This window comes from Lepisosteus oculatus, chromosome 15 (assembly GCF_040954835.1).
Source record: "Lepisosteus oculatus isolate fLepOcu1 chromosome 15, fLepOcu1.hap2, whole genome shotgun sequence".
In the NCBI taxonomy this organism is placed as follows: Eukaryota; Metazoa; Chordata; class Actinopteri; order Semionotiformes; family Lepisosteidae; genus Lepisosteus; species Lepisosteus oculatus.
Window position 1 is genome coordinate 29600600 of NC_090710.1, and position 15513 is coordinate 29616112.

The window sequence follows — 15513 nt, forward strand, 5'->3', positions numbered from 1 at the left end:
TTATATTACATCTGGTGAAGGAATGGGCAGAGTACAGACTAATGGTAGGAAAGCTTATGAGAGAGATTGATCACTGTTTTATTGTTTCTATTTTTGTTTCTAAATGCACAAAAAGTCTAAATGCAATGTCTTCATTTAAGGAGCATGTAGAATTTTTGGTGCTTTTGAGACTGTGTTTCAGAGAATGAGTATCAGTGGGTCATATAAGGTACCAGAATTGTCTCCTAAAAAGCAAAGTTTTCATTTTTTTTCAATTAAACTCATAAGTAAAGGGTTAACAGTGAACGTTTTGTACTGTAGGTCCTAAGAGTTGTTGCCTTGTTTTTGAAGGGAGAAATGTTAGAAGAATGTAAGAAGTTTTTGTTTCGCTGTGCTATTCAGAGCACAGCCTTAAAAATTGTTTCAATATGTTTTGGGTAGGTTTTGACAGAACTTTGGGTAGGTTTCTAAGGAAATGGTGGGTATTATACATTGCTTCCAATAAAAACAAATGTATTTCAAATGTATAAAAATGTCTGGAAAACTTATGAGCTGGGGGTATTTTTTTATTTTTAGTTTTTCTGTAGTAGTTTCCCAGAAATACATTTATCTGTAAGATTTCACCATACTGCAGTACCATCATAAATGCACTAGGATAATCCCTTAAATAATCAAAATAACTTCATTCACAATACACATGTATAAGGCTTTTAGTTGGATCTTATCAGAGTATTAAGGATTACAGTATGCATTAAAATAGTATCAATTCCAAATTTGCCTTTTATGTTTTTTTTTGCTTAGTTTACTCTGTAATGTTGTAAGTATCATTTTTTAAAAGATAGACAAAGAGAGGTTTTTGTGGCACAGCACTACAAATAAACAACCTAAACAGCCCAAACAGTTGTTAAATTGCTCCTGTGCTTATTCAAAAATGTGTAAAATAACAGGTTCTTTATGAAATGACTCCGCTGTGTCTGAAAGCCTCTGGAATGCTCAAAAGGCTTTGTTGCAGTTCTTCCCATGGAGATATTGAAATAAAGATGATAAGGACAGTTATGATAAACTGTATTTTAAGTCACATCTTTTCCCCAGATGGGAAAAGAAAATTAAACAAATTGTTCATTCACGGCACCCACTGCCTCACAAAAGGCCTTCTTTTAGAAAATGAATTTTAAACCTAATCCTGTGAATCATATTATTTTTCTCCCTCTGTAAAAACTGAAGAGTATCATAATTTTGTGAATTCCTCTACCTGTTCTAACTGCAATACCTTTTTCCAGTATTCTGTGTTGTGCCATCTTGTTGTAGCAGTGGTTAAATGGATTTCATTCTTTCTGTAAGTAATCTGGAATTGAACATTTTACACATAAAATACAGTACCAGACTAACACCAAATGCATAGGATATAGTTGTAATATTACATACAGCTAGTATGTAGCTGAATTTCTAATATCTTAGATATAATATATATTATATTTCTAATATATTTTGAAAGGGCTTTTCACTTTGTAATGTTAGCTTATTTTTAATTGATGTGCAGGATTATCAAAGAGATCTATTGATTTGATGAAGTAGTAATAGTTACCATATGTATTCAGTAAATAATACACAACCTAACTGACACAGAAATTACAGTGTCTGTGTGGATTATTAGACACTTTAATAAAAGGGTTGGATCTGATCACAATAGACATGAGAAGCAGAATTGTTCCTCTGAGAATCTTCCCATAAACTGCCATAGGGCTCAGCATGTTTTCAGAAAATGATATATTATAGCTTTCAGATTGTAAAAAAATAGCTAAACCCTCTGAACAGAATCTCCAAAAGCCAGACTGCAGTGTCTTGGCAGGGAGAATGAGCAGGATCCAGAGCCCACACTATTAGCAGTCGTTTGGCTTTCATTAGTTCTCCGGTTATTCTGCTTGTTTTAGTCATCAAGCACAGTATTTCATTCCATGGAAAATATGAGGATGCTATTTTTCACTTTGGGATTTTTGAACCAAAGGAACAAAGGGTGGAACAACTTTTTATCCAGACCAGCACCAGCAGAGCCCGGTCACACCTTGCCTTTGGGTGGTCTGAAGAAACCTCCTAGAAGATTTAGGAATAAACATTTGACAAATAATATCCAAGCCCAAAGACATAATATAATATTCTTGGAAAACTCAACCAGATTGCCTAGTTTTCCAGGCGTAGTTTATCATGTGATTTTTGTATTTGTGCATTTTTATGGTAGCACCATTTTTATACTAAGGACCCTCACTGAAATCCCAAATAAATACAGAGGATTATTTGATTTAAATCATTTCGTTCTCCATATCACTCTCTGTTACACCATAATGCCATAGTTACATGTTCTTTTTATATCAGGTTGAATAAGGCAGATAAGAGTTTTAAAAAAGAACAAAACTTTATTTTTACTTTTTTGTTTAATCATACACAGAATCATAAACAAGTATTTCTAAAATAATCCAAACACACCCACAAAAACAAACCAACTAAAAGGTGTCAACACAAGTTGTCTTATTCATTTTGTTTTATTTGCTACTGTAAGTTGTAATTTATGCTTGAATCCTGCAGTCTGCATTTCCAACACTCACCTATTACAGTAAGTCTTCCAGTAAACTGTTCTGATCAGACCCATTCATCTGGTAAACAGCACTGGAAAGGAGCAGCATTAAAAGAGCAACAAATTGGACATGTCATGTGTCTGTCCATTCTAGAGTCTAACTGTATGACAGAGTGGCATCAAAGCAACTTTTAACTGGGAAGAGCGAAGAACTCAGATTCAGGGATCCATTTTTGCATCCAAATAGAACCAAAGTTCCATTTTGTGACATGCTTGTGGGTATGTCATAATAGGATGTCTAGAAATGGGTGGGTCCAGGCCAACAAACACACAAGCATGTAGCTGTTATGTTAAAAAAAACACCCTTGCATCTTTATTTGCAGTGCAGAGAAACCCAAAACCAAATAACAAAACAAAAGCCAAAGTTCTTAATCAAATCCCTGCTTAAACTTCAAGAAGTCCCTAACATTCCTAACATGGGCCGAGCAGCTGAACTGCTTACCAGCCACAAGAAGCAACAATTCTCAAACACGGTCTCTCTCTCTCCAAGACTCTTCACAAAGTCTCCAAAAGATTTTTGAAATTCACTGTTTCTTTCCCAGAAATCTCAAAGTTCCTATGGTCCCTGGTCAGTCTTTCTGTCCTCCAGATGACAGACATCATTCTATTCATCATTCAGATCCATTGACAGATTTCGGAAGCTTCCTCTTCCTTTTTCTTAAAGAGTCACATGACCAACTGGCTTCCTGCAATTGGTCAGGTGACAGAGCAGAAGCTCATTCCCCCAAAGGAATCGGGGGAATGTGGACCCTATGAGGCTATTAAACTATTAAACAGCCAATCAAAACTTCCCTGGAAGTGGGATGAAACCAGATTTCCTAGTGAAAACCCACAGGAACACAGGAAAGACATGCAAACTGCACACAGTCCATATATGAACCTAGGACCATGATGGTGAGAAAAAACCAAACTAACCACCACGTTGCCCTGCTGTTCCAGATATGTGGTGTAAGATTGTTTCAGGCGGGGAAATATTTATTGTTTTTGGGCCAAAATGTCACAATTGGAATTGGAAATGACATTGGAAATGAACTTTTAATTATATCCTTCTTCATCACATTGCAGGCAATGACTTGCTGTCATTCGATTCATTACGAGATAAAGACATCCAAAAAGATATTTCTTTTTTATAAAATAACCTTACTGAGTGTTTCAATTCTTTTTGTCTTACTGAGTACAGGGTACTTGCCAACACTAGTTTAATTCTAAAAACTAAATATATTAATAATAAACTAATAAACATTTCTTGCAGGAGTTTTCCTTCTGAACTAAGTTAACTTCTTCTTTAAGTCTTCATCTGCAGGTAATTTGAATGTTGTCTTTTTCGTAGACATTTCATTTCAACTGCCATCATTTCATTACTTTAATAACAGTGCTTAGACAATGTCATAATAGATGACAAGTCAGATATCTGACAATTTAAAATGGAATATCTGCAAAACCTGCATAGGAATTTAGTTTTTTTATTAGTTCGGTCGTAAAGTAGCAGACTTCTGTGTGGCCTAAAGTTGGCTGAAAAATGTTGTTAGCTATTTGGTTTCATTTGATCCTTCACACCCTTTCTATCCTCCAGTCCGCACTGTAGAATTCTGACCCCATTTCTGGACCTCAAGGGGAATAAGAAAATGAGCAAAAGATAACTTTGAATTGTTATTTGAATAATTTACTGACAGTTTATAAATGTATTATTGTCTAGAAACGTACAGTAAATACAGTGTACAACTTTCAGAGCATTTAGTTCAAGTTAAGCCACTGCTCACCTTTTTCTGTCTGCAAAATATTTGAGATCCAAAAAATCACATGCATTTCGAAAATGATTTATTTTGACCTGTGTGTTTGTTTGTCACACCTGTATTGTTTCTAGCTTGATTGGCATTTTCACTGTTCTATAATTACCTTCAACAGGTAAGGAGAAAATTCTGCTCCGGATCAAAGCTCTTTGAGCATCTCACCGTAACTGACATCCAGCTGTAAGAAGAATAATTATTCTCTTTTATTTCAGTCTCTTCAGAGAACAGCACTGTATTCAGGAAGAAATACATTTATAGCATTCTGCCATGTATGGAAATATACAGTGTTCTCTCATACAAATCAAAATGTATTTGAGGTTACCTCTTTTTTCAGATAAGTGTATCCACTTTCATCACCCTGTTGTCCTCATGGGACTCCACATCTAAAATAAAGCACTTGACCATTTCCACTCCGTCTTTCCATGAAGTAACATGGGCTGCAGTTTGTTTGGATGCTGTCCAAATACTGTCTGTCATGTTGTCCTGGATCATTTCTAAATTGCAAAGGATATTTTATAGATATCCATACAAAAATGACAAACACTTCGGTTTCTTTTTTTTTGCTTGATTAAAAATAGATACTTTGAATTTTGTCTGGATTTTAATGGTAATTGATTTTTAAATGCAGTTATCAAACAAGAGCAAACCATGCATTAGTGTAAATTATGCATCAGGACTGTTGTTATATTAATTCCAGTAATAGTCATGCATTTTTTATAAAGAAAACCTTCTCGTTAATATTAATACAAAAGATAATAGGGTCCATGATATACTGATACACACAAGAGGTTTAACTGGTCTAGTGAATTTAAACAAATATTTTAAACATTCAGCAGGCATCAAATGCAACCAGAGGTAATATGAGCAAAAATGCATCATGATCAAATTTTCTCATGCGACATGTCTAAGTGAAAACATCGCAAGTTAAGTGTCATTAATGACCTCCCAGGATCCTGGCAGCATTGGTGCAAAGACCTGACAAGACTTTTAATTGTAGTGTTGTTCCACGCCTCCTGTATAGCTGCAGCCAGCTGTCAAAGGGTGACTAGTTACTGCATGGCTGTCTCCTGTCGACATCTTTGAATGCTGCATGGGACTCAGGTTAAGAGAAAACGCTGGCCATGGCAAGACAATTTGGTTGTCATGCCGTTGTCATCCTAGTGCCGTGTGGTGTTCCACTGCCCTGTTAAATCGACACTGACACAGGTCTGTCCTCAACACTTGCAGGAACAGGAAAACTGTTGAGTCAAGGCCTTCGCTAATCTATCGCTGAGCAACTGCACTTGTGTTAAGGAAGCTTCTTCCCAACATCATCACACTTCCACAACTGCAACCAGCTCAAATGTTCCCCGGCCCCCAAACGATGACGAAGTAATGTCTCAACTGTCAGTACGTTACCCATGAGTGTCCTCTAAACATGCAGATCATTTTCATACAAAAATATTCAGTTGTTGTGCTGGTTATTACTTTCTGCAGGTTTTCATGCTTAGCCACTGTAGTTTCAATGTGCGTGTGACTTACACAAATGCCATGTTCCCGGGACAGTGTAACAATCCTGTGCTTTCCAGGATGACACCTGTCCATCACAAACCCATTCTCCTTTGTAAAATTGTAAAATGTGTGTAATTCGATTTAAAAAAAAAATGTTCAATTGCTTCATCAAATTAATTTTGATGTTATAAATAGTTTTATAGCCTTACAATCATTACACAATTTAAATAAAATTTCAAGCACTTCATTAACATGAGAACATCCTAGCGAATGTGGAGCAGAGTTCTTATACAACTGCATTGCATTGGAATAGTGATTTTCCAATTAAGTTACAGGTATTTAGAAGAGTCTGTTAAATTAAGATTGGAATATTCAATTACCAGTAGTGAACTAATGTAGAGAAGCTAGTTGCAAAATGACTTTGGAAAGGTCTTTCATAATGTATATGACTTCAGTTTGTCACGGACGTCCAAAGGGACTAACCGTGGGGAGCAGGAGAGCGGAAAAAGACCCATATGCGTAGCGGCGAGACAGGGAAAAAGGCCCAGGCTCATTAGTGCAAAGAGTTCAGGAATGCCGTATAGAAACCTATGCCCTCAGGGAGCGGACGTGGGGCGCCCTGGTACTAGGTGGGTCTCAGGACATCCGAACGTCAATGCTGAGCGAGGACTGAGTGCAAGACCCGGAAATATATAGCCCAAGGGAAAGAGAGGGACAGGAAGGACAGCAGACCGGAAACTAGGGACAGGACAGAGAAGGAGCGCCCTCTGGCGGCAGAGGGCGTGACACAGTTAAAAAGTATTGGTTTCACTTACTGGTACTGTATCTAGTGCATTCTTTTGTTGGTTATATAAAACAAGAGCTTGTGATACAATACAGACAAATTTAAAAAAAACAGATAACTTAACATTAAATACTGTACATAAAGTAATACAGCAGCAGAGCAACTGTTTCACAACTCCTTGAACACGTGACCATTCTTTAGCTACTGAAGGTCAATAAGGGGAAAGCATGTTCTAGGCAACTGTATAAACCAAAAAAATTCAACATGTGGATACAATTTCCTGTTGAATAACAAATGTGTTGGTTGATAAAACTACAGAAAACTGAAACTCAAACTAAATCAGTCATTATTCTTCAAAACCATTTTACATTCAGGTCCTCAACACTGCCAAGTTTCTGTAATGAAACAGAGAAGGCTTGGACAGGACACATTTAAGTTGTTCACTTTGTAATCTGCTTTTGACAGGCATTTAAGGTTAATATAGAGTGGAGACAAATTGCTTTCTACTGTATCAACAGTGAACAAATCAGGATTTTATAGCAATTACTCATATTTAGAAGTACAACTATGTGTTCTGCTTGTAAATCCCGAAAACTTGTTGACTGAGTTTTTTTATGTTAAATCAGAAGGCTTTAAAACAAAGATATTTCACAAGTGATAAAGACATCCTAGAATCAGATGCGTTGTGAGTGTTTATTAAGTATTTCAGTGTAATACATTCTGGCTGAACACACTTGGTTAAGAGGTAGCCTCCTGACCATAGAGAGGAGTTAACCAAGAGGCAGCGGCAAAGTGGGTTGGAACCGGAATGAATGTGAACAAAATATGAGACAGAAGTATGCTGAATGATACAGCTTACTTGTTTTGGACCTCAGAGAGGTACAGTAGAAAGGGTGCATTCCTTTTTGAAAGAAATGCTATGATTGTAGAGTAGAGGTTCTTAACCTTTTAGAGGTTCCACATTCCTTACATTGTAGTCCTGCACCCCCTCCCCAAAAAAGATATTTCTTCCAATTAGAAATTAGAAGAATAATACAACAATTCTTTTAGGTTGTTTAATGGATGGATAATTGTATATGTAAAATCAAATTATTACAGATTGTATTTTGAACATCAACAGTTCCTCAATTCAAGGCTCAGTGGTATTGAAGATTGACAGGACATTCCAGAGTTTCTGGAAGTGATTTAGGAGCAAGTGCATGACAGTGTAGGAAGCAGTGAGTCACAATGATGTGTGGAGATTCTTTCTTCACCAAGGAGGACAATTCAGAGTTCTCTCCAGCGTAGATGGTGCTCCATTAGAAATACAAGGCATTTTTTTCTAATCAGTCTCTTGCTTGGCAAATAATTTTTTTATTTTCAAGAATGTCTGAAGAGGCTCACAAAAGAGAAAATGTTTTTCTATGGCACTATTATGTACATACCAAATAAAAACAACCAACAGACTGCACTCCATGATACATAGATAGTCTCTTCTATAACTTGCATCAGAATATTTGAAGTCATGTCAGCAATTTAAGAATGAATTATGTCATTTGACAAGAAACGTCCTCAATCTCATTTACCAGATCATCCATTTCCAGGGCACGAAGCTTGACAAAAACCTCTCCGATAGTTATAGCCTCTTATTTTTTGTCATCAAAAATGCTTCTTTTCTCCTTAACATCTAAACAGGGTTTTTGTATTGGAGCAAATCCAAGTTTCCGCAAAGTTGGGACCAGTGGCCCCAGCACGCCATCCTACCACAGCACCTCCCACAGGAGACCCTGGGATAGAAGGTAGTGGGCTTTCTCCAAGTCAACAAAACATGTGCACAGGCATGGCAACCTCCCCACGCCTCATCAAACATCACAGGTAAGGATCTGCTTTGTTCCTCCTACTGTATGGCTTGGGTTCAGATCAGGCAGGCTGTTCCTCCCAGCCACACCACTCCAGGTCTGTCATTCCCCAACAGAACTAGAGTCACTGCACCCACCACCTCGAAGAAAGCTGAATACTCTGAACAGTTTTTAGGTTCATAAGTACAAACAGCCAGCAGCCATATCACCCTGCAACTCACAACTGGCAGCCCGCTGAAGCTCAGCAGGTGTGAGCCTGGTCAGTACCTGGATGGGAGACCTCCTGGGGAAAACTAAGGTTGCTGCTGCAAGAGGTGTTAGTGGGGCCAGCAGGGGGCGCTCACACTGCAGTCCACATGGGTCCTAATGCCCCAGTAGAGTGACGGGGGCACTATACTGTAAACAGGTGCCGTCCTTCGGATGAGACCTAAAATCGAGGTCCTGACTCTCTGTGGTCATTAAAAATCCCAGGGCGTTTCTCGAAAAGAGCAGGGGTGTAACCGTGGCGTCCTGGCCAAATTTCCCATTGGCTCTTACCAATCATGGCCTCCTAATAATCCCCATCTATGAACTGGCTCCATCACTCTGCTCTCCTCCCCACTGAGAGCTGATGTGTGGTGAGAGTTCTGGCGCACTATGGCTGTCGTCACATCATCCAGGTGGGGCTGCACACTGGTGGGGGTGGAGGGGATCCTCATTACCTGTAAAGCGCGTGGAGTGGAGTGTCCAGAATAGCGCTATATAAGTGTAAGCAATTATTATTATTATTATTATTATTATTATTATTATTAAATATCAGTCAGAGTTTTCCTCACTGAAACTTGTAGTTGCATTTAGGCAACTCTATCGTCCACCGGGACAAATTCCAACTGAACGTCACCCAGTCAGGGACCCATGAGTATCCTCACGTCTGCCCAGGGTCTGTCACACAGGGGAAACCCAAGAGCAAGAGAGAGATCACTCCCGATTGAGAAGTCTAGATCCAGAGCCAATTCTGTGTGTAGGGGAAAGACTGGCTATAAGTATTTCAACCTCCCACACCCTCGGTTCTTTCCCCACCAGAGAAGTGACATTCCACGTCCCAGGAGCCAGTTCCAAGTGACGGCTCCACATCACCATCTCAGGCTGAGCCCGGCAGGGTGATGTGGGTGGCCCAGCCACCTGGCGCACGCAGTGGTCTAAAGCAACCATACTGTATGGGAGTCTAGCTTGGATCATTCTTTGTCTGGCCCCTCAGCTTAGACCACTTTGCCATGGAGAACCCTAAAAGGAGCACATATATCCCAAAAACTTAGCTCTAAGGCTCCCTGGGGCACTCAAGCACCTTCACCACGACAAAGTCATGATCCCAGGAGGGAAATATAAAACTGTCACCTAAAAGTCAATCATTTTTTAAACTCAGTACCATTATGTCCTATTGATTTAAAGATTGTTCTCATTCTCAGGTTTTCACTTCTGTAATAAACAATAAGCTTCCAAAAACCTTAATGTATCAGGTAGACTATAGGTCATAATTTTGTGCTGATCTCTGGCTGTAACTCTCATTCATCACAGAAGTCAGACCCCATGGTACTTGGGCACATCATATACTTTGGTAGATGTGTCATGCAGTTGTCAGGTATTCAGCTGACCAGGATGTAAAACTCTTCCTGATAAAACCCAAAAGTTTAAATGTAAGGCAGATTTTCTGTGTCAATTCACAGCAGGACTTATTACTGGGATAAAGATATGCCTTATTTTTCATCCAGTCATTCAGGTAATACTAATATCCCTGTCTGACAGACTTACTATTTGAGTCATCAGATCATCAATCCTGAACTACTGAGCCGAGCCAGAAAGCAATCTGAGCAGGACATAAGATACATTTTTAAAGCTTACAACTAATTTAAGTTAAATTATACCATTGTATGGATCAATAGCCTTTTTTGTCTAGAGCATTAGCATTCTCTTTAAGCTTGAGAAATAAGGTTAAATGCTGTAAACCGCAGAATTGTAGCAATCAAGTATATTCAAAACAGATCTAGGATTAGCAGTATCCCACAGTGAACTACATAATAGATTTGTATCTCTCTGTGCTGATTACCACTATTTCTATACACCACAAATCTTTACCTAATCTGGTGTATACAGCTGTAAAACAAACTCCACTAATCGTAATTCAAGTACAAAATTTATCAGTGCAAATGTATAAATATAATACAAAAATGTAATACACATACTGTACATACTACATATTACATTAATAATATAAATACAAAAATGAATATGCTGGAACAAAAGGGTGGTATGGTACAGGCAACATTAAGATTACACAAGCAAATAAAAAAAGATTTACAGCTCCAGAGAATGAGATCATCTTTCCATTCAGCACTGCCAGTGGACTGAGCAGCACTGAGCACTGAAGGCCTGATGGCAAACAGCATTCGCATTGGTACAGTACCTGTACACAGTATTTACCTTTACACAACAGAGTTTCAATATGTGAATAAAAGGTATAAGCTGAGAGGTTCTCCACACTTGCACACTAAATGCATGCCATTTTATAGCAGCTGCACAGGCCAAAATGAACTATAAAACCTCATAAACTCAAATGTTGCACTTTCTATTTTAGTTTAAAAGTCTGATAAAAGAACACTGTCAAAACAGCCTTCTGCTGATGAAAAAAAGTGATCAGATGGCTTGTAAATCTCTATTAACATTTTACAACTTTGCATACAGTAGTTTGGTTCCTTTAATTATTTTTGCAGTCTTTAAGCAAACCCTTAGCAGTGGTTAATATGAGGACAAGGGACTTGAATGTTGCATAGGAAGCTATTTCTAAACTGGGGGTAATATTTGGGATAGTATAAATTATGTATAAAATAAAACAACACTTCAAAAGATAGAAGGCTGTGCTTTCTGTTCTGTTGCTACAAGACTGTGAAATTACTGTACCTCCATCTTACATTAGATCTTATTTATAATCTTATAATAAAAATATTACTGAATATGGATATTCCATGTTCACTACTGCCCTTTTTGCCATATCATGATTCCAGTTGCAATTTGTAAATGGAAAAAAGGAAACCATGGAATTGGTTGGTCTGGTTTAGCCAAAAAATGCTGTCACTGCATTTGGAGTTTTCTCTGGCATTTCCACTACTATATACTGTATATTGATGCCAGATACCATATACTGTAGCAATTATCACTTATTTAAATGTTACATGATATAGCTGAAAAAAGCTAAAAAACTGAAGAAACATTGTCAAAATGTATTAATAAAGTTGTCAATCATGGTTTACTCTCACTCTAAATCTTGAGAGCATAAATAAGTAATACTGTAGGTGAGTCAACAGTTCTACATTTAATTTCTAGCAGCACCAAAGTTTAGGCAGTTAAAGCACCTGCCTGCTATACAGGATTATTATGGTAGAACTTAGGACTGTCCCTGTCTGTTGGATTGGTGGAGAGACACATTTAGTAAAATGGCCAAAAATGTTAAAAAACAGACATTGGCATTATAAGATGTAAAAGTATTTTGTGTTGCACTTGCGTGGATATAAAAATTCGTACTGTGAGATACTGTGACTCAGATGGAATTTGAGAAGAGCTGTACCGCCTTAAACCCATGTATGGCTGAACTACAGGGGGAGATATACAGTAGATATTTATTAATGCATGACAAGAACTAGGCAAGGGGGTGGCAGCAGCCCCATCCTCATACTGTAGCTACTGTAGGCTGACTTTCCCTCAGGTAGTCCGGTCATGCCAAATACTCTCCACACAGGTCTTCCCTCTATCGCTTTCATTATTATCTACCCTAACTATCTACTGAATTGAAAACTGGGTGAGTACAACAACAAAATCCGTCAAACTAGTTCAAAAGTGATAAAATAGCAAAAACAAAGAAAAGCACAGCAAAAAATGGGTTGTTGCCATTCAGTTAAAAGATCATCGATTTCCAGATACGATGGATGAACCACTTCAGCCTTGGTTCAGAAAGATCCCTGAAGATCATGTTTTCACTTTTCTGAAAGACTTTTTTTTTCTGTAACAATCCTTTGCATCCAATAATTCTAGACTTCATTACTATAATGTTCTGCATCCTAGTGTACCTTAATGTTACTTGCAATATGTTCAAAGCTAAGGTAATAGTTTAACAATAAAATGAATGCATTTTTGTCCTGATTCAGCTTTCTTCTTAAAATACTGTTATTAACTACACAGTCCTTGTCATTTGTGCTGTTTGGATTCTTCCAGGGATGATGTTTCCAGACGTACAGTAGATCCCAAACATTGGGAAGACCATGTTTTCTCTTCTGCTGCTCTAAGGCTGTGGAATAATCTTCCAGCCATTGTTACATCATAGAGGTCAGTCAAACACTTTTTGTGCACTTACATTTCATGCTACAGTATGTAATTAATTGTACTAAATTGTGTATTAACATTTTGCTTATGGTTTCTTTTACAGTACCATGCCTTGAGATACTGTCATTAGAGACATCGGAAAAATAGACCATTTTTATTACTACTCCTACTGTGAAGATGATGATGTATAGCCTATGAGAGGTACATTAAATTGTAAATGGCATGTTTAAAATAGCACAATATAAGAAGCCTTTAGAGCCTGTGTAAAAGAATTAAAAATCTTTGACAGCATTTTCATACTGTACCTTCCACCCTAAAACTGCCTTTGTTCAAAACAAAACAATAGAATAGACCAAAAAAACAAAGTACAGTATCTGCAAACCCTATTGTCACACTTTATTATGTTTCTTGCTATTCCACTTAGGGTTTTGTTTTTTCTAATTAGCTAAACTAAAAGCGCTCTGTGTGCTAAAACTATTATCTTTGATCAGGTGACTATTCAAGCATTTTATTAAATTCCCTGATTGAATTGCTAAATCTGAGACAAGCTACATCAATAATTTCTGAACAGTGTTAACATTTGAATCTTGCCATAAATAATTACAGTTTTAAACAGTGCCAAATCACACTTTAAAAGTAATCAGCTAGAGCTAATGCAATTAAATTCTTTTAGTGCTCCTGTGTGAAAGTCTGAACAACACATACAGTCCCTTCAATTATAAACTATTCTAGCGCAGTGACATCAGCTGGTCTGACAGGGTCGCATGTCTGTTTCTTTGTTTTCAAGAGCTGTTTTCTTTTCCTTCAGATCTCTTTACTTTTGCCTTTCACTTTTATCTGCGGGAGTGCTGATGAGGTGTAAATGAGGATTTAATTGGTACAGCCCCCTATGCTTTTATAAATGTTTGAAGTTTACCCTTGTCATTGGTGTTTTTATGTTTTTTTTTTTAATCTTGGCTCAAAGATGACTCAAAACCTATTTTGCCTGCTGACTTCATTTGGCTGCTAGTATCTTAGTATAATTTAAAGTAAATTAGCACAGGAACAAAAAAAAACACATCTTTCATCCTTGACAGAACATACAGTACAGTAAGTAGACTAAAGAAGCAGATGTCTTGAGGAACAAGTGAACTGACAAAGTCTACATTTGGTTCAGCAGTGTCCACAATACAAGGCTTTGTCGTGTCCTGAATCTTTTAAAGCAGAAAGACAACTGGTTGTTTTCTTAATATTCTGAATTTGACGGTCAAGTTTTCAATTGGTTACCTGAATCTTGAAACTATGAGGCTCGGCCAGACCTTGCTTTTTGGGGGCCCTAGAGAGGACCCTCCAGATGAAGATTTGCACATACTGTACAGTACACTACTATCATCTGCTCCCAGCACAACCTTTTATTTTACTATTGAGAACAATTCAATTAATCATACAGAGTAACCAGAAAACGTATTCTCCAGCTTTGAAGCACACATAATAAAGTTACAAACAAGAAGCACAAATTCTACATGGATACCATGTATTTTAATATTTAAAGCCATAAACAGGAACATTAATAACAATAAATAATGAAGAACAGGTTACTCTGTTACTTCAAAATAATAGCAAATCGTAGCTTAAAAAGCACTGCACTGAAACTGTAAAAAGAAATAGAAATGAGTAATAAGTGCACTCACTGACAAGGGAGCTGAGATCAGTGAAGCCGAGTAGATGGGAAAGTTCTGTTTAACAAAAAACTTCCTATAAATCAATTCGCCTAGATTTCGAGAGGCAAATTCCTCAATTGCATCCTTATACGACAGTAGTCGACCCACTGCGTGACTGATGCTGACGATGGCCAGTCTTGTGCCAGGGCTGTCCTCATGTTTTCATCAACTCCGACTCCGAAAAGCTCTCGTCTGCTCCTCCTGCCGCTGTCCCTGGGAGAGCGACTGCTATCCGAAGGGCTAGAGGTCGGGTTCACAATACCCCCCTCCCCCATTTAATGAAATACTTTTAGAGACCGCAAGGAAAAAACAGACCAAACAATGTTTTAATGCCGATTGTGTACAATCGCTGAACAGTCTTAGAACTGTACATTCGCTTTCACGCTTTTGTTTGACGGGGCAACGCCGAATTTTAGCCAGGCGACCCACACGGCCTGTGTACTATTGCGGGGAACGCCTTTAAGTTTCCTAGAGTAACTTCCAGTCAAAACACCTCACGTAGTCTACATGTTTCGTTTCAATATGTGGCTTGTCTACCATTTGCTAGTTCCGCAGCTCGCACAGACTCAAAACCAAATAAAATACAAAAGCATTATTACAGTGTGGTCATAATTGGGTGTTCCGATCGCTTATCCCGCTCTTCTCTTTTGCGCTTCAGAAACTTGTTACCGGCTCGATTGTGACTGTTGGTTGTTTGTTTGTTTGTTTGTTTGTTTGTTTTTTTACTGGGCTTCCATTAGGATCATCCACACCGGCAACAAAACCAGCCACTATCGGGAATTCATCGCTTTTCGTTTGAATGTGCCGATTAAAAATATGTTCTTTTGCGCATTGAGGGGCCCCGTGGTGAAGAAAGTCGGGTGCAGATCACGAACCAGTTCACTTATGCAGTTCTTTGATATGTACAATAGATGCGTGTTAATTCCTGAACTAGAAATAGCAGTATGTCGTA

General features: G+C 38.0%; 1 long non-coding RNA gene across 1 annotated transcript in view; it reads left to right on the forward strand.

Annotated features, from left to right (window-relative positions):
* Positions 1-13785, forward strand: part of LOC107079502 (uncharacterized) — a 32158-nt gene extending 18373 nt beyond the window's left edge. The window contains exons 3-5 of the long non-coding RNA XR_001480431.2: positions 8348-8527; positions 12754-12864; positions 12965-13785. This is a non-coding gene — a long non-coding RNA (uncharacterized lncRNA). The remainder of the gene's footprint in view (positions 1-8347; positions 8528-12753; positions 12865-12964) is intronic.
* Positions 13786-15513: the final 1728 nt, after the last annotated feature.